The sequence below is a fragment of the Schistocerca serialis genome, chromosome 8, assembly GCF_023864345.2.
Source record: "Schistocerca serialis cubense isolate TAMUIC-IGC-003099 chromosome 8, iqSchSeri2.2, whole genome shotgun sequence".
Taxonomy (NCBI): Eukaryota; Metazoa; Arthropoda; class Insecta; order Orthoptera; family Acrididae; genus Schistocerca; species Schistocerca serialis.
Window position 1 is genome coordinate 462,171,385 of NC_064645.1, and position 20,798 is coordinate 462,192,182.

Genomic DNA, 20,798 nt, shown 5'->3' on the forward strand with positions numbered 1-20,798 from the left:
AAATTATTATTTATTTTGTAATAGTTCTGAGAAATCACAATGGCACTTTTAGTTATGAACTGAACAAGTTATTTCCGGGTTCTTTTCGGAATGTGAATTTACCTCTTAAGGATAGGATTCGCTAATGAAATTTCTAAACAAAGTTTAAGGTTGTTATTGACTTAGCAGAATGGCTGACAGCCACGCCTACTCAACTTGAATAATTATCCGTTAGAATGTTACTAGGTATGGCCGAGGCTGTCGCGTGTGAAATGCAGTGAAGTGTACTGTTGTGGAGGAAATATGGGGCTCACAAGAGCTGTAGCGCACAATAACGTAAGCTGCGATGACTGCTGTCTGCGCCCCTCGCTGCTGACAAATAAGATAACTCTCGTTCTATCTGGATTGACTTTCGCCAATCAAACTCTCCATACGCCTTGATGAAGTCAAGGACTCCTACTTGCCCCTAGTCTAACTATTGGCGTGGTACACCGGTCAGATAACCAGTCCACTGCGATGCCACTCAAAAGTTCGCTCGCAGGCGTTTAACTATAACCCTATCCGTTCACACTGCACAATAAGTGTGGCAGCCAACACAGTTGAACAACGCTTAATCGCAAGGACTCAATATAGAGTCGAACTCCGATTCGCTCTCGACAGAGGTGCTCTCCCAGTGAAGTACTGAGGAGAGACTTGTTCCTCACTCTTTGAGTACACACGCTCTCGTTACAATAATTCCCAAATTGAACACTGATATAAATCTGTGTATCACGATCAGTTTCAATGAGTCACTCCCACTAAGGAAAAATGCGACTTCCAATATTATAGGAACTTTAAGCTCCGATTCATATTAAGAGAAAATAAATAACTGGATTGTCCAAGAGCGACAACGGAACAGCCCCTCTCCACGCCAGACGTGAAGGGGTATATCTTTTGGTCTCTTTCATTGCTCCTTCAGCTCAAGGCGACAGGAATATCGTCTGCCAATCAGCATTGCTCTTCTAAAATGGTGAATGACGTTTCGTTTAAGGCGACCAATCCGGAAATCTGTAGCATCGGCGTTTGGCGTTTGCTGTCTCCCTGTGAAAACCTCTGAAACTGTGTGCTATGTTTGTAAAGAATGCATAGGCTGGGCGCTCCCACACAACGTAGTGGAATTTGCTTTTAAGCCGAACACAGAGTCCTTCTGCCTTTCACTCAGGCAAATGACATCTTACAAGCTTAAGGGGACATGCTCGTGAAAATGGCCAAAAATTTGAAAAACATTTTCTGAGTCTATAGAAAAGAGCATTTCATGCTGATTTCAAAAATGTATAGTTTATGGCCATTGTCATTTTCCGTTAGCTCTAAAATTGAAGTTGAACGTAACGCCCATCTGTCAGTTTGAAATGCGTCAGAATACGTGTTGCATTATTTTGTTCTTCCGTTTTTTCCGTCGTTAGTTACGGATCGTTAACACAGGTGTAGTCTAGAAGGCACTGACTCCTGGAACCAAACTACAGGCATGTCTAGTAGGCTATGGTTCGAATGTAAACAAAGATCTGAGACTATATGATTTCGGAATTTCATACGCGTGTGGTTTCGTAGTTAATGTGTGTTGTTTTGTTTCTGTGTGTGTGTTTCCTCTGCTGCAAGTGCCGAGAGTAAAGAAATTTAGCCCCAAACGAAAGTTTCATGGCAACCAGTCCCAAACACAACCAAATAATACACATCTGTTGCTTCAAGAGTCGCCTGAAGAAACTGTGTCTACAGGCAGTGTTTCTAGACGTAAACTTTCGCTTTCTAAATGTAATAAGAACAAGCCTGGTAGTATTGTGAGCAGCAATAACGACGGAAATGTTATTGTGAACCTAAATATGCTGTGAAGACTTTTGAAGAGTGCTGTGTAATGTAAGTACTGAAATTGTGAAGATAGTATTGAGGTTTCTGAGGACGTTTCAGCAAGGAAGGGTTTTTCAAGTCGGTTAGTGATTGCCTGCAACTCGTGTACGTTGCACAGTGATACTATGATATCGCCAATAACTGATAGTCGACATTACAGTGTAAATATACAGCTTGCTAATGCAATGCGATGTATTGGAGCGGAAAGGAGAGCTGCACAGACATTTTGTGCAGTGATGGATTTGCCTCCACCTCCACTGAGGTTTGACAGGTACACTAAATTAATGCATAATGCTTTATGTGGTGTAAGTGAACATTCAATGAAAAGAGCGGCAGAAGAAGCAGTAGCCTTGTCTGAAAATAGAGACATTGTAGCAGCAATTTATGGATATTGGCAGAAGAGAGGTCATACGAATACTTCTCTGAATGGGGTTGTAACTGCCACATTTATTGAAACTGGTAAGATACTAGATTATGAATGTCTAACAAAGCACTGTCAGAGCTGTTCAAGTAAATTTATTGGCACCCATTTTTGTGTAAAGAACTTTGATGTGGAAGCATGGAAACGAAAGGAGTTCTAAACATTTTTAGAAGATCAGAGGTTAGTTGTGGTGTGAGGTATGTAGGCTACCTTGGGGATGGAGACTGTAAAGGACACACTACTGTTGTTAATGACAGTCCATACGGGGACACTGATAGAAAAGCTTGAATGTGTTGAGCATGTACAGAAAAGAATGGGAGCTTGGCTGAGAAAATCATGTAAAGATTTCAGCGGGAAAAAAATGTCAGACAGAAAACACATAGGTGGTCCAGGTCGTCTTACAAAAAGTGATATTAATTCTTTGATTCAATATTATGGACTATCAATAAGGAGAAATGTAGGAGATTTGGAGAACATGAGACGAACTGTTTGAGCAACATGTTTTCATAGAGTATTAACAGATGAAATTACGTTATCACAGCTGTTTAGCTTTATAACCCTAATAAGCCAATGCAATTAGCAATATCACCATTTGTACTGCGTTCGGTGCGTCGATGTGATGGTTCTTGTACATCTCTGCGACGACGGCAGAACTCCAGCCACAAAATATAAAAACAACTCATTCAAATAATAGGACGGCAGAAGCCGTCCTCTGACTAGTATTATCTAATACTGTCTTCTCCTTTCTGTGTTCTACAGACGAGAAGCGCGAACTCGCAGCCACAAGGACGGAACTCAGATAATGTCTCAATGTGAGTATAGGCAGAAGAACGCTGCATACTCAACGACAACTCCCTACCCGGTAGCGAAGTCCAGATTCGTTTAAGTTCGCAACAGTACAGTGCTTAACCGTTCTAACTATAAAATCTCCTGAGGGCAAGACAGCAAGTCCGTCTGTACCAACAAAAGCTGTTACTGAGTGACTGTCAAACACGGGCGCTCAGAACGGAAGACCACCTTCTCCTCACCGCTGGCTTCCCAGCAAAGCTCGGCTCCCCTCCCTCGTAACAGCAGAAGGCGAATCATATTCTTGAAACCATGGAATATTCTCCCTCTCTACATATTTCAGTGTTTTGTCGTCCAGCGCGGAAAGTTTGCGAGGAAATACCTATCCTCGTTAATTAGGAATTCATACAATGGTACGCTTCTCAGAGCAAAAACCCTCGGAAATAACCAAGCCTGCATGATTTCCGAAGTAACGCTTCTTTGCTCCTCTCTGCTGCGTCCAAGATTTTCTGAGTCTCTGGTTATCCATCCGGCCTACCTACAACATTGGTCAGCCGCCACTCCATTGTGCTTCAGCGCTCAGGTGCTCCTACTGTACGGCTAGGGCTACTTCCTGTGTTAAGCAGGACCAACACACCTGCGCGGGCATTTCCGCCCAGGTCCTGAGTTACGCCTACCGTATGATTTCCATTGTCGTTACAACCTCGCTATTATAGACAATCATTCATTACGCCGTTTTGATAATAAAGACATTCCATCACTTTTCATGCAATAAGCGCTAACAGCTATTTAGAAGGTGTATGTAACAATGTCAGTCTTCTTTAAATATTCACATATACGATGTGCAACCTATCAAATGATAATTATAGCCACCTTACATCCTTACCTGTTTCAGAAAATTAAGCTACACCTATGTGATGCCGTATTACGCACGGAATCGCAGAGAAATGTACTTGTCAGTATTGGGACACGGCCGGCACCATTCCAAAATACCGAATGTATCCGGTACGTGTTGCCTCTCTAGTCGTTATTACCGTAGCGGGTTGCGACATAGAGAGAGTCCTTTCCTAAGCATCGTTAGTAGACAGCAACAAGGTCGCACGCAGTGTATCCGGCAAGTGTTGACTCTCTAGTCGTTATTACCGGCGCGGGGTTGTGACATAGAGAGAGAAACCCTTTCTGGAACTCGAACCCTGCTCCTCCTGGGTGGAAAGGCCAAGTGCTCCCACCTAACACAATTAAACCACCAGACACACATGGAATTGATGGGAAATTAAAAATGCCGGAGCCCTTTCTGGGACTCGAACCCTGGTGCTCCTGGACGGAATGCTCAAGTGCACCCCCAACACATGAAACCTGTCTAGATGCGGGAGAGGAAGGTTAGGTTAGTGTACTTTATTTATTTTGGTCGAGAAACTGACGCAAAGATAGATCCTAATTGCGTAATTAATCACAAAGATAGGTCCTAATTACACAACTATATGCAAAGCACTACAGAAGGACGGCATAAAATCGCAATACGCCGCGGAAACTGACGATACCATACAACAGGTGTTATCCTGCCAAGAAAAAAATTCGCAGAACCACTCGAAACCAGCGACAGAAACATCGAAACTCTACCCTACACTTACAAGCTGCCAGAGTCGATATTAGCTAACTTTGAGACGGGTGTATTTCCTGCTTTTCATGTATGGGTGTTTCTACTGCATTACAGAGAAGTTATTATCAGAGTTTTTTTTTCTTTGTATACGTCTACGGCATTGCATGTTTCGAATTCTTTAAGTTCAATGGGCCCCATGTACAATTAATCTTAAATAGAGTGATGGTAGAACTGCTGTCTGGACGCTTCCGTATGAGGTCTACTTTTTTCGTATTTGGTCTTCGTGGTCCTTATGCACAATTAATGTTAGCTGCAGTAGAGTCGTTTGGTAGTTACCTTGAAATGAGGGTCTCTAAATTTAGTGTTTACAGTTCCTAGGAAAGAACACCGTCCTCCAAGGACTTCTGTTTGAATTCTGAAAGCAGCTCCATGGCACTTACAGGTAACAAATCTAGAAGCCATTCGCCGAAATTCTCCAACATGACCTGGAACGGATCAATCCCACCAGTGAAGTAAGCAGGACGATAGTAATACTTCACCTGAAAGTTACTGGTTTATTATTCCTACTCATCAGCATTAACTTGCATTTTTTCCGCATTTAAGGCTAGCGACCATTCATCACACCAAATGGAAATTTTGTCTAAATCGTCTTGTGTCCTCCTACAGTCACTCAGCTTTGATGACTTATCGTAGACCGCTGCATCGTAGGCAGACTATTGACCCGCCAAATCATTTAAGTATAAAGAGAACAGCAGCTATCCAATTGCACTGGGCTGCATATTGGATATAGCCACTCTCTTATCTCTGAGCCTGTTAAATATGCTCGTGCCTTCGTTAACAGGCTGCGATGGGAGATCGTGTCATATACCTTCCTGAAATCTAGAATATGTAATCCACCTGTTACCTTCCTTTATAGTTCTAGATATATCATGTGAAATAAAGGCATGCCGAGTTTTGAACGAATGATGCTTTCTAAAATCAGGCTGATTCATCAACATAAACAGCTTAGCCTCAAGAATGTTTATTATATTCGAACTGAGAATACGTACAAAGATTCGGGAGCTGTCCGAAGTTAGGGATATTGGTCTGTAATTTTGCGGTCTGTTCCTTCATCTTTCTTGTATACTGGAGTGACCCGCGCTTTCTTTCTTTCCTTTATACCATTCGTTTCGATCTTCGTGTTGGACGAGAAAGAAAGAGAGAGGGAGAGAGAGAGAGGCGGGGTGATGGACCAATTCCCTGGAGTACTCCTTCTAAAATCTAACAGGAATGCCATCCGGACCAGATGATTTGTCTGTTTTTCAAATCTTGACGGTACTTCCTTATGTCAGTTACACATCTTCCATACGGGGGTCCGTCCGAAGGTCAAGAGACTGCATGTTTGTACGGTTTTCATGCTTGAACGATGTCTTAAACGTGAAATTTTAAACTTAGGTTCGGCTTTTGCTATCTTCAACTGCCGCACCAGACTGGTCAACAAGGAACTGATTGGAATCCTTAGACTCGCTTACCGATTTTACACACGGCCTGAAAGTTCTCGGCTCCCTGCCAAATCTTTTGCTAAGTTGTGACGGTGGCAGTTACGTGCTTCACGCATTAATATTTCGGCAGCCGGCTAATGGCTTACGAGGCCTCGATTCAATCTATTAAACGTGCTTGATTCGATTATTCTATTCCCTACAGCTTACAGCCATGAAATATCGGTCAAATTATACATCATCTTCGTTTTCCATTAATGTCGATGGTACTTCATTCCTAAATATACGGCTTACAAGTAGTGTTGTTTAGTGCTCGTCGCAGTTATGAGTACCGGTAACTACAAGCGAGGTTCATTACAAAAGCGATTCCTCAGTGGGCATAACAACACGTACCGGGTCCATGCATGCACAATCTAATAGATGTGTCGCTAATAACTCTTGAGATGAAAAATAATTCAAACACCTTATACAAATATGTTGTTTATGTTCATTTTTACTTAACTGGGAGGAAATGAGTCGGGACATGTCTTTGATCCAGACGTAGTGATAATTATCACGTTCGGAGAAGAGCAGCATGTTGACATGCAACTCTCGCTCACATGCAAATTTTGAGAAATGGAGGGGGTCTACTACTGTATGCTTGTTCTGCTCATCTGACTTGCTTTTCCTCTCCAGGCCACAAACGTGGACCGATATTGCGGTATTCTGAGCTTAAAACTTAGGTATGTCCTGGATTCTTAAAGGGAACTCTATTCCATCAAAGTTGTACTGTCTCTTAATATCTTTGACTTTGTAACTGCTGGGACGCTCGGGATGATGTTTGTAATTGTAATTGTAATTTCTCTCGCAAGCCAGGACTGACCATGCAAAACACGCATTATCATACTTATTTTGAACATTAATGCACGCCTGCTTTTTGTCAATATCTATAGGGAGTTTAATATAACTGGACCCTCCATTCATTGGATCATAGACATGTATATGGATGTCGAGGTGTGGTATACTGCTGAGCGCTTTAGCGGATCCACGTACTTCCATCTCGGAAAATCGGGCCATAATAGCGCTCAAGGTGGATTCTCGGTACAACTCAGCAATCGATGTGCTCCGAGAAATAACACCATTTTCACCCCATATATAATGCAGAGTAGCCGTCTCCGCGTCACCTTGATGTCTAGGGGTTGTGACATAGAGAGAGAGTTAGCGCCATCTCCTCCCCCAGCGCTGTCGCAACAGTTTGGCTGCGCAGCCCGTCCGCCGTCGCCACAGCCTGGCCCTTCAAACAGGCTGTCACCCCCTCCTACTCTAGAAACAGCAGCTCGCCGCCCACGCAAGGTATGCCTTTCGCGACGTATGCCTCTCCCCGCAAATGATGATGATTACGATCACCCATCACCAGTCCATTCATCTATCGGGTGGACTCCTAGTTGTAGCAACAGTAATAATAGTAATTTCCTTATGGCTAACGGTAGTTCTCTCCCCCGTCCTATCGATAACGAATTCGATCAGAATAACGGCGTAATGACTCCCTTAGAATACTCAGCAGTTGCTAGAGCGTTTGAGGGGCGAATCTCTTTCACCAGAATTGAGAATCCATGCGGGAGGTATCGCGATCCTGTAAGGTTTTTGGAGGCGTGCCTCCCCGTCTTGGAGACCGAGCTCCTCAAACTCTTAGAAGATCCGGAATTTAACGCCTTTAAATGCAGTGCGGTATTATGCAGTGAACTGAGACACCCCCCTAAACATCAAGGTGACGCGGGGACGGCTACTCTGCATTATATATGGGGTGAAAATGGTGTTATTTCTCGGAGCACATCGATTGCTGAGTTGTACCGAGAATCCACCTTGAGCGCTATTATGGCCCGATTTTCCGAGATGGAAGTACGTGGATCCGCTTAAGCGCTCAGCAGTATACCACACCTCGACATCCATATACATGTCTATGATCCAATGAATGGAGGGTCCAGTTATATTAAACTCCCTATAGATATTGAGAAAAAGCAGGCGTGCATTAATGTTCAAAATAAGTATGATAATGCGTGTTTTGCATGGTCAGTCCTGGCTTGCGAGAGAAATTACAATTACAATTACAAACATCATCCCGAGCGTCCCAGCAGTTACAAAGTCAAAGATATTAAGAGACAGTACAACTTTGATGGAATAGAGTTCCCTTTAAGAATCCAGGACATACCTAAGTTTTAAGCTCAGAATACCGCAATATCGGTCCACGTTTGTGGCCTGGAGAGGAAAAGCAAGTCAGATGAGCAGAACAAGCATACAGTAGTAGACCCCCTCCATTTCTCAAAATTTGCATGTGAGCGAGAGTTGCATGTCAACATGCTGCTCTTCTCCGAACGTGATAATTATCACTACGTCTGGATCAAAGACATGTCCCGACTCATTTCCTCCCAGTTAAGTAAAAATGAACATAAACAACATATTTGTATAAGGTGTTTGAATTATTTTTCATCTCAAGAGTTATTAGCGACACATCTATTAGATTGTGCATGCATGGACCCGGTACGTGTTGTTATGCCCACTGAGGAATCGCTTTTGTAATGAACCTCGCTTGTAGTTACCGGTACTCATAACTGCGACGAGCACTAAACAACACTACTTGTAAGCCGTATATTTAGGAATGAAGTACCATCGACATTAATGGAAAACGAAGATGATGTATAATTTGACCGATATTTCATGGCTGTAAGCTGTAGGGAATAGAATAATCGAATCAAGCACGTTTAATAGATTGAATCGAGGCCTCGTAAGCCATTAGCCGGCTGCCGAAATATTAATGCGTGAAGCACGTAACTGCCACCGTCACAACTTAGCAAAAGATTTGGCAGGGAGCCGAGAACTTTCAGGCCGTGTGTAAAATCGGTAAGCGAGTCTAAGGATTCCAATCAGTTCCTTGTTGACCAGTCTGGTGCGGCAGTTGAAGATAGCAAAAGCCGAACCTAAGTTTAAAATTTCACGTTTAAGACATCGTTCAAGCATGAAAACCGTACAAACATGCAGTCTCTTGACCTTCGGACGGACCCCCGTATGGAAGATGTGTAACTGACATAAGGAAGTACCGTCAAGATTTGAAAAACAGACAAATCATCTGGTCCGGATGGCATTCCTGTTAGATTTTAGAAGGAGTACTCCAGGGAATTGGTCCATCACCCCGCCTCTCTCTCTCTCCCTCTCTCTTTCTTTCTCGTCCAACACGAAGATCGAAACGAATGGTATAAAGGAAAGAAAGAAAGCGCGGGTCACTCCAGTATACAAGAAAGATGAAGGAACAGACCGCAAAATTACAGACCAATATCCCTAACTTCGGACAGCTCCCGAATCTTTGTACGTATTCTCAGTTCGAATATAATGAACATTCTTGAGGCTAAGCTGTTTATGTTGATGAATCAGCCTGATTTTAGAAAGCATCATTCGTTCAAAACTCGGCATGCCTTTATTTCACATGATATATCTAGAACTATAAAGGAAGGTAACAGGTGGATTACATATTCTAGATTTCAGGAAGGTATATGACACGATCTCCCATCGCAGCCTGTTAACGAAGGCACGAGCATATTTAACAGGCTCAGAGATAAGAGAGTGGCTATATCCAATATGCAGCCCAGTGCAATTGGATAGCTGCTGTTCTCTTTATACTTAAATGATTTGGCGGGTCAATAGTCTGCCTACGATGCAGCGGTCTACGATAAGTCATCAAAGCTGAGTGACTGTAGGAGGACACAAGACGATTTAGACAAAATTTCCATTTGGTGTGATGAATGGTCGCTAGCCTTAAATGCGGAAAAAATGCAAGTTAATGCTGATGAGTAGGAATAATAAACCAGTAACTTTCAGGTGAAGTATTACTATCGTCCTGCTTACTTCACTGGTGGGATTGATCCGTTCCAGGTCATGTTGGAGAATTTCGGCGAATGGCTTCTAGATTTGTTACCTGTAAGTGCCATGGAGCTGCTTTCAGAATTCAAACAGAAGTCCTTGGAGGACGGTGTTCTTTCCTAGGAACTGTAAACACTAAATTTAGAGACCCTCATTTCAAGGTAACTACCAAACGACTCTACTGCAGCTAACATTAATTGTGCATAAGGACCACGAAGACCAAATACGAAAAAAGTAGACCTCATACGGAAGCGTCCAGACAGCAGTTCTACCATCACTCTATTTAAGATTAATTGTACATGGGGCCCATTGAACTTAAAGAATTCGAAACATGCAATGCCGTAGACGTATACAAAGAAAAAAAAACTCTGATAATAACTTCTCTGTAATGCAGTAGAAACACGCTTACATGAAAAGCAGGAAATACACCCGTCTCAAAGTTAGCTAATATCGACTCTGGCAGCTTGTAGGTGTAGGGTAGAGTTTCGATGTTTCTGTCGCTGGTTTCGAGTGGTTCTGCGAATTTTTTTCTTGGCAGGATAACACCTGTTGTATGGCATCGTCAGTTTCCGCGGCGTATTGCGATTTTATGCCGTCCTTCTGTAGTGCTTTGCATATAGTTGTGTAATTAGGACCTATCTTTGTGATTAATTACGCAATTAGGATCTATCTTTGCGTCAGTTTCTCGACCAAAATAAATAAAGTACACTAACCTAACCTTCCTCTCCCGCATCTAGACAGGTTTCATGTGTTGGGGGTGCACTTGAGCATTCCGTCCAGGAGCACCAGGGTTCGAGTCCCAGAAAGGGCTCCGGCATTTTTAATTTCCCATCAATTCCATGTGTGTCTGGTGGTTTAATTGTGTTAGGTGGGAGCACTTGGCCTTTCCACCCAGGAGGAGCAGGGTTCGAGTTCCAGAAAGGGTTTCTCTCTCTATGTCACAACCCCGCGCCGGTAATAACGACTAGAGAGTCAACACTTGCCGGATACACTGCGTGCGACCTTGTTGCTGTCTACTAACGATGCTTAGGAAAGGACTCTCTCTATGTCGCAACCCGATACGGTAATAACGACTAGAGAGGCAACACGTACCGGATACATTCGGTATTTTGGAATGGTGCCGGCCGTGTCCCAATACTCGTGTTGAAAATGGAATTGCTTATCAGGAACTATAGTAGCTGTTATGTCATGCTTTTTCCCTTCACCAAAACACAGACCCGACGAGAATGTCTCTTTCTTAAAGTATTTCATTACTGAGTACCATTTAATTTTTCAATGACTACGAGTTTCCATGTCCTGTTCAGCTGTAAATTTTGTTATGTCCCATCGAGTGGCGCCTCCATGGCACTGTCATTACTAACATACACACAGGGTGCCTGTCTGGTCCTTTCAGACATACACTACCACTTAAGACCCTTCAGAAACATTGTGTGGTGAAAAGCTTTCTGTATCTTCAAGCAGCCGGAGCTCCTCACCCGTGGATGCATCACAACTCTTTCTCCTACGTTCCTATTATTCTGCTGAGAACCCTACTTCAGTCGGCACATGTGAAAGTGTGAAGCGCTGGCCTGTTTCTCCCGTCTCTCCTCGCATTTTATCCTGTTTGTATCCTGAACTGGCATACGAGACTATCTTGCTTCATTTACTTTCCGATTCAGTTTTATTTGTCGACTTTGCACATGAACTGTGCGTTGTTCACATGAGTGGCTAAGGGTAGCGTGTAGCTGTGTAGGTAACTCACCCATCTAACATTTCATCCTTGTAGCAGTTGCATCAAATACGTCTGGTCTTGACCAGGGGAATTCCGTTTCGCTGGGGCGAAACAGGAGTAGCTTTCGCACGTCCCGGAAGAGCTGCCGGATGTTTAGAGCGGAGGGCCCCAGGCTAGTGGGCCGCATGGACAGTTGCACGAGCCTTTGCAGGGATTATCCCCCTCGCCCACCTTCTGCGGACAATGAGTGACGGAGCAGAAGACTGTTGTGCTCAATAGGATAACGGGAAACTACTGGTGGAAGTGATGAAAACCCTGCTTTGTTGGTAAACAGCGGGTGGAGTCCACAGGTGTCCATTTGCCGTTATGCTACTGTGTGTGGTTTCCAGACACATTTCCTCATGCATTTCGCCCAGGCCATCACTCACATAGTAAATTTACTCTTCGCAGCTAAGAGAGACGCTAGTTGACACTTGGTTGCTCCTGATCAAAGTGTCCTTTCAAGACTTACCATTTACTGACAGGGGCGACTGTAGGATGTTCGTGGCAACGAAGGCACTTCCGTGCCATATTGTTCACCATAGGTAAACGGACGGAACTTTTTGTGTACCCAGAAAATGAGAAATATTACATCTAAGTACAATAGTTTACAATCCGTAACAATTCGCCGTTCTGGAGAAGGAGTGCAAAGGTTGGAAGAAAAACACACACTTGCCAAATCCATCTACGTAGTTCTAAAATGAACTACAGTAGAGCGTCGATTGTCCGAAGTAATTGGGGGACATGAGTGTTCGGAAAACTGGTTTGTTCGGATAATCGAACTGTTCACGTTTATTTGCCAAAAAAAGTACTGTACAGTAAATTTATTTATAAAAACAGGCATCTCTTTTAGTATTACAAAGTAACATACAAAGGCAACTTCAGTAGGAATATATACACTCCTGGAAATGGAAAAAAGAACACACTGACACCGGTGTGTCAGACCCACCATACTTGCTCCGGACACTGCGAGAGGGCTGTACAAGCAATGATCACACGCACGGCACAGCGGACACACCAGGAACCGCGGTGTTGGCCGTCGAATGGCGCTAGCTGCGCAGCATTTGTGCACCGCCGCCGTCAGTGTCAGCCAGTTTGCCGTGGCATACGGAGCTCCATCGCAGTCTTTAACACTGGTAGCATGCCGCGACAGCGTGGACGTGAACCGTATGTGCAGTTGACGGACTTTGAGCGAGGGCGTATAGTGGGCATGTGGGAGGCCGGGTGGACGTACCGCCGAATTGCTCAACACGTGGGGCGTGAGGTCTCCACAGTACATCGATGTTGTCGCCAGTGGTCGGCGGAAGGTGCACGTGCCCGTTGACCTGGGACCGGACTGCAGCGACGCACGAATGCACGCCAAGACCGTAGGATCCTACGCAGTGCCGTAGGGGACCGCACCGTCACTTCCCAGCAAATTAGGGACACTGTTGCTCCTGGGATATCGGCGAGGACCATTCGCAACCGTCTCCATGAAGCTGGGCTACGGTCCCGCACACCGTTAGGCCGTCTTCCGCTCACGCCCCAACATCGTGCAGCCCGCCTCCAGTGGTGTCGCGACAGGCGTGAATGGAGGGACGAATGGAGACGTGTCGTCTTCAGCGATGAGAGTCGCTTCTGCCTTGGTGCCAATGATGGTCGTATGCGTGTTTGGCGCCGTGCAGGTGAGCGCCACAATCAGGACTGCATACGACCGAGGCACACAGGGCCAACACCCGGCATCATGGTGTGGGGAGCGATCTCCTACACTGGCCGTACACCACTGGTGATCGTCGAGGGGACACTGAATAGTGCACGGCACATCCAAACCGTCATCGAAACCATCGTTCTACCATTCCTAGACCGGCAAGGGAACTTGCTGTTCCAACAGGACAATGCACGTCCGCATGTATCCCGTGCCACCCAACGTGCTCTAGAAGGTGTAAGTCAACTACCCTGGCCAGCAAGTTCTCCGGATCTGTCCCCCATTGAGCATGTTTGGGACTGGATGAAGCGTCGTCTCACGCGGTCTGCACGTCCAGCACGAACGCTGGTCCAACTGAGGCGCCAGGTGGAAATGGCATGGCAAGCCGTTCCACAGGACTACATCCAGCATCTCTACGATCGTCTCCATGGGAGAATAGCAGCCTGCGTTGCTGCGAAAGGTGGATATACACTGTAGTAGTGCCGACATTGTGCATGCTCTGTTGCCTGTGTCTATGTGCCTGTGGTTCTGTCAGTGTGATCATGTGATGTATCTGACCCCAGGAATGTGTCAATAAAGTTTCCCCTTCCTGGGACAATGAATTCACGGTGTTCTTATTTCAATTTCCAGGAGTGTAGTATGTGGCACAGTTTATTAAACAAATATATATACATATTACATACACACTTTGCATGAACAATACGCACAGTATACAAAATTAACGTTTAAAACATTCTTTATTTTGGTCTGTCTAAGCGAGCCTACACGCTTACGAGCAGCTAAGTCACGTACTTTTTCATCACAGATATCTGAAACTGGTCACTTTCATCTTGGGCTTCAAACCATCGCAAGGCAGTACGTAAACAAGTGAATGCCTCAGAAGCTATTGGTATACTTTCTGCACATCTGCACTTTCTGGAGCACTGATTGATGAGATGCTGGCGGCGTCATCTTTATCAGTGACAACGTTTACAATCTCGCTGTCCTGCACGATTTGGTGTCCTCGATCTGCATCATCGATATTCATCCACTCATGAACGTCTTCCTCATCACATTCGTGGCAATTTATTTCTTTTAGTATACCGACAATTTTGGACATATCATTATGTTCGTCATTTTCAATCATACCTTGTGAATTTTCTTCTGTGTCTAAAATTTTATTCCAGGCTTTCTTCAAATTCTCTTCCTTTACACTATTCCATGCTGCGCTGATCATGTAGGACGCGTCTTTCAAGTCAATATTATTATGATTTCTTAAGAGACTTTCTTCTCCATCCTCTTCTCTTTTTAACAATAACTTACGCAACAATTCTTTCCTGTAAAGTCTCAATAACGCCTTAATCCATGGGCTGTAATAAGGAGGTTACGTTAGGTGGAAGAAATATTACCTTTATGAACTCGTCTTCTTCGTTTAAAATATCACATGACGGATGAGTTGGTGCATTGTCAAGGAGGAGTAGTGTTTTCTCCCTCTTCCCATTCTTTAGCTGATGAGCTTTTACAGACGGTACGAAAACGTCCAGAAACCAGTTCATAAAAATCGTACTATTCATCCAGACACTCTTTTGTGAGGTGTACACAACAGGCAAGGCTGACATATTAACGTGCTTGAAACAACGCGTTTTTTTACTTTTACCAATGACGAACATAGGCAGTCGGTGACTTCCAGTAGCATTAGCACAAGCCAAAGCTGTAATACGGTCCTTGCTTGTTTTAGGAGAGTAACAGGTGCAAGCGAGTACACAGTTCGGTTAAGCGATCGTTCGGTTGACCGACGTTCGGATAATCGACGCTCTACTGTATTATCTTCGCAGGAAAAAATTTCTCACTGGCAACCTGTATACTACCGACTGCGGGAGGATCGCAACAGTTATCGTTGGTTCTCTTGATGGATACGTCTAACTTGGAAGCGTGATCTTCTCTGCCCTAGAGCCAGTACATATTGTATATTACATAATCAGTGTCATTCGCCCGATGTATATATGCTGATCACCACTAGCGTAAACGACATTACAGTCACAAATAACAAGAACGAACAACTTAATACATAGGCTTCACAGCTCTGTCCCTTTAAACTAAAAACAAACGGTTGCTGTACAGGATGATAAAACTGAATTGGAGCTTTGTATTTTTACAACTTGGAATTTCTCAAAGATCACAGGTGTATTTGACCCGTCGTAGAGCATCACGGACGTGATGAAGAACGTGAATTGGCGGGCAAACAAGTTCCACGGTTTTGAAGCACCAGTGTTAGGTGAAGAATCTTGAGATATTCTGCAGCGGTCCTATGTACGAGGTGCGGCTAGAAAAAAACCGGACTGATGCTGGAAAAAACATTTATTTACAATTATTTACAATTTCATGTTATCTCCTTCAATGTACTCTCCTCCTCGGTCTCTACACCGCTCCATACGAATTTTCCACTGTTCATAGCAATGCTGCAGATCATTTTCGGTAAGTCCATACATTACTTCCGTCGCTTTTTCTTTTACTGCTTCAACAGTCTCAAATCTAGTTCCTTTCAAAGCTGACTTGACTTTAGGGAAAAGAAAAAAGTCACAGGGGGCCAAATCAGGTGAGTAGGGTGGATGATCTAAGATGGGAATGTTGTGTTTTGCTAAAAACGTCTTCACTGACAACGCACTGTGAGCTGGGGCATTGTCTTGGTGAAGGATCCATGACTTTTTTCTCCACAAATCGTTCCGTTTTCTCCGTACTCGCTCACGTAGGGTAGCCAGGACGCTAATGTAGTAATGCTGATTCACTGTTTGTCCCTCTGGTACCCAATCAATGTGCACAATACCTTTGATGTCAAAAAAAAAAAAAAACAATCATCATTGCCTTGAATTTCGATTTTGACATTCGTGCTTTTTTTTGTCGTGGAGAACCAGGAGTTTTCCAATGCATCGATTGGCGTTTAGTTTCGGGATCGTAAGTAAAAAACCACGATTCATCGTAAGTAATAACATTTTGTAAGAAGGTGGGATCACTTTCAATGTTTTCCAGGATGTCAGAACAAATCATTCTTCGGCGTTCCTTCCGTTCAATTGTGAGACACTTTGGAACCATTTTTGAACACACTTTGTTCATGTTGAAACTTTCATGAAAAATCTGCCTAACACTTTCCTTGTCAACTCCTGTTAACTCAGACACTGCTCTGATTGTTAAACGGCGATCTTGTCGAACAAGTTTACCGATTTTTTCAATGTTTGCATCAGTTTTTGCTGACAATGGTCTGCCAGTGCGAGTGTCATCACTGGTGTCTTCGCGGCCATCTTTAAATCGTTTAAACCACTCAAACACTTGTGTTCGCGATAAACAATCATCGCCGTACACTTGTTGTAACATTACAAACGTTTCACTTGCAGATTTTCCTAGTTTGAAACAAAATTTGATGTTAACACTCTGTTCCTTCTGTACACTCAACATTTTCCGACGCACAGACAAAACGTCAACTACTTAAAACAGACGCCACGGGCAGACTGAGTGCAGGAGGCAGATGAAACTCGAGCAGTAGGCGGAGCGAGAGTCACGTGACAGGCCACGCGACTTTCAGCCTTATTGCATTCGTTTTATTGTTTCACCAGTACTAGTCCGGTTTTTTTCTAGCCACACCTCGTATCTCTCACGTAGTGACCTCGAAAAGATTAGACTAATTGCAAGACGTACAGCAGTCATTTTCCCCGCGCTTCTTACTTGATAGGAACATGAAGGAAACCTAACATATCATGCTGATCCTCCTCTGCCATATACCTCACTGTGTCTTGTAGAATAAGTATGTAGCTGTGGATCTATAGCTTAACCGATACTTAATTCGCGCCTACATCTACATCTGTATGTACATTTACATGACTACTACACATTTCGCACCTAAGTTCTGACAGAGGGTTCATAGAAACCCTCTCAGACAATTTCTCAGCCGTTCCACTCTCGAAAAGCACTTGGTAAAAAGGAACGCCTACATCTTTCTGTGGTAACACTGATTCATTATATTACGACGATCATTTCTCCCTACAGGCGGGAGCAAACTATTTTGGCGTCCGGGGAAGAAAGATGGTTCTTGAAGCTTCGTGGAATGATCTTGCCACAACAAAAAAGCCTCTGTTTTAATGACAGCCACTCCAACTCCCATGTCATATCTGTGGCACTCTGTCCTCCCTCTTTTGCGATAATACAAAACGAAATGCGATTTGCCCACATTCAATATCCTCCGTCAGTCCCATTTGGTAATGATCCCACGCTGTCCAGTAATACTCGAGAAGAGCGATGGCCAGCGTGGTATAGGCAATCATACTGAAAACAGTTTTTTAGTAGATTTGCCGCGTCCTCTAAGTGATCTGTCAATGGGCCGCTGTCTTTCTTTAGCCTTCCTCATTATGTTTCCTATGTGACGGCTCCAATTTAAATTGTTCGTAATTGTGATCCCTAGCCTTTAAATTTGTGTGAAAGCGAAATATAACAGAATTTTTTGGTACTCTTGTGGAGAACCTCACACCTTTTGTTATTTAGGTAGGGCCAATTTTCGATTTTCGCACCACACAGATATCTCGTCTAAACAGTTTTGCGATTTGTTTTGATCTAATGATGAATTTACTAGACTGTAAACGACAGCATCATCTCCAAAAAATCCAAGAGAGCTGTTCAGATTGTCTCCTACATCGTTTATACACGGAATGATTCACAGTTGTTATTGCAGGCTTATAGAGGTTGTCTAGGAGTCTTAGAAGACAAAGTTTTGTTGAGTAAACCATGTCCGGAAACGTACGATCTGGATGTAAGATAAGTTTGCAGGTCGGATCTCTTTCAAATCTCCCGCTTCACGACGGTACGAACACAGAGGAGACAATGAGCTCTCAACTCCGTGGGTACGGAAGCCCACCGCATGGGTCGTGTCTCGAATACTCGTCCTGGTCTTCTGCTACGTGACGGAAGACGTCGTCTTCAAAGTCGAGAGTGAGACGCGTTCTGTGGAGCACCGCAGCGAATCCTCCTAGCCGCAAACGTGCGTTTCCCGCAGCCGTTGTTCTGATCGGATAAAGTATGTGATGTAGTACTAATAATTAGAACAGGAATTAAAGGCGGCGCCCTCTTCTCAGTTTGTATGCGCACCGTGAAGCGGGAGTTTTGAAAGTGATCCTACCTTCAAATAATTTGTTTCAAAAGGGTACGTTTTCAGACGTGTGTCAGAAAACTTCTACGGAAATAGAGAGAACTTCACCTCAGATTCAAGAGAAGTAAAAAGCTAGATGACAAAAGCTGAGCGAAGCGAAAATAAGCGTAAGGAGAGCAATGAGTGAAGCATTCAGTGACTTGGAAAGTAAAACTTTGTCATCCGATCTGAGTAAAAACCCTAAGAACTTTTTGTCCTATGTAAAATGAGTAAGTAGGTCACAATCATCTATTCACTCAGTGATCATACTGGTACTGAAACTTAAGATGACAAAGAGAACGCCGAAATACTGAATTGAGTCTTCTAAAATTATTTGACAGCGGAAGATCGTAACACGGTCCCTCCTTTCAATTGTCGTACGAACGTCAAAATGGCTGATATTGAGATAACCGATCGCGGAACAGAGAAACAATTACAATCGCTTAGTAGTGGAAAGGCGCAAGGACAAGGTGAGACACCTATAATATTCTACAAAAATTATACGACAGAACTTGCTCCCCTTCTAGCAGCGAATTATCTTAGATCGCTTGCGCAACGAAGGGTACCTAGCTGGAAGAAAGCTCAGGTCATTCCTGTTTTAAGAAGGGCCGTAGGATGGATAGAGCCAGTTATAGAACTACATCGTTGACGTCAATCTCTTCTATAATTATGGAACATTTTTTATGCTCAAGAATTATGACTTTCTTGGAGAAGGAAAATCTCCTCTAGGAAAATGAACATGGATTCCGCAAACAGAGATCCTGCGAAACTCAGCTCACTCTGTTCCTCCACGAGATCCATAGCGCTGTAGACAGCGGCTCGGATTGATACTCACTTCTTTGACTTCAGGAAGGCATTTCACACCGGCATGTACTGCCATTTAGTGAAAAAAAAACGAGCTTATCGAGTATGGGAGTAGATTTCCGACTGGATTTAAATCTTCCTTGCGGACAGGTATCTTTACGGAACAAAATCGACAGATGTAAAGGTAATGTCCGGAGTACCCCAAGGAGGTGTAGTAGGACCGTTACTGTTTACAAGATGTATAAATGTTGTAGTTGAAAGCGTCGGATGCTCTCTAAGTCTGTTTGCAGATGATGCGGTTGTCTATAACAAAGTAGCAACGCCAGAAGATAGACACGATTTGCAGAATAACGTCCAAAGAACTGATGAATGGTGCAGGCTCTGGCAGTTGACCCTGAACGTAAATAAATGTAACATCTTGCGTATACGTAGGAAAAGAAATCCACTACTGTATAGCTACACTATTGATGACAGATCGCTAAAATATCTAGGAGTAGCTATCCGGAGTGACGATAAATGGAATGACAATACAAAACAAATTGTTGGAAAAGCAGATGCTAGACTTAGATTCATAGGAAGAACCTTAAGGAAATCTAACTCATCTAAGAGGGCAGTGGCTTAAAAGGCGCCTGTTGGACCCAGTCGCTTGGGACTTCGTGATGGGTGAGAGATTTACGGTAAATGCAAGCTAGTTAAAGGGCCAATGTCCTAGAGCACTTGTAAGGGGTTCATTACTATTCGCTAACGCACTTGAGGAGATGTAATTTCGAAGGATTGCTCACGCGCTGCCTACGATATGGAATATCTATGCTACAATAGAATCGCAGGTCAGAGCAGTGTTGGCAGTAAGTCGAGTTTAGTAGCTTGCAGAGAGCAGTCATGTTTTGTAGGTCGCACGGAGCACTTGAGTTCTGGAGCTCGGACAGGGCAGTGCAGCGGTTGACTTGTGTTGGACCGGGCGTGCAGGACGATGGCAGTGCCTGAGCGATGTAGTATAAGGTAAAAAAAAAAAACGTTATTGTTCTTTGTTGCCACGCGCATATGTTAATTGCCACAACTGATTTAACCACAACTGAATGTTAAAGTCCCATGTAATTCCTTGCAGAAATGTTTCAATAATAACTTTTGTTCTTAAGAAAACTTTACCTGAGTTTAAAGATTTTATGAATTTTTTCCTGTGCATACCCACGTTGACTAAGCAAAAGAAAATCAGTTGTTTTCCTACAAATGAAAATCTAGTGGCCAGAATTGCACTGGGCTGTGCCAAAAATTTCTTATGGGTGCAGATATATAGATAGCGTTATCCTGTGATATCATTGTGAGGTAAGAACTATTCAGTTTATTCAGGATGATTTCACAGGGCCATGACGCAGCG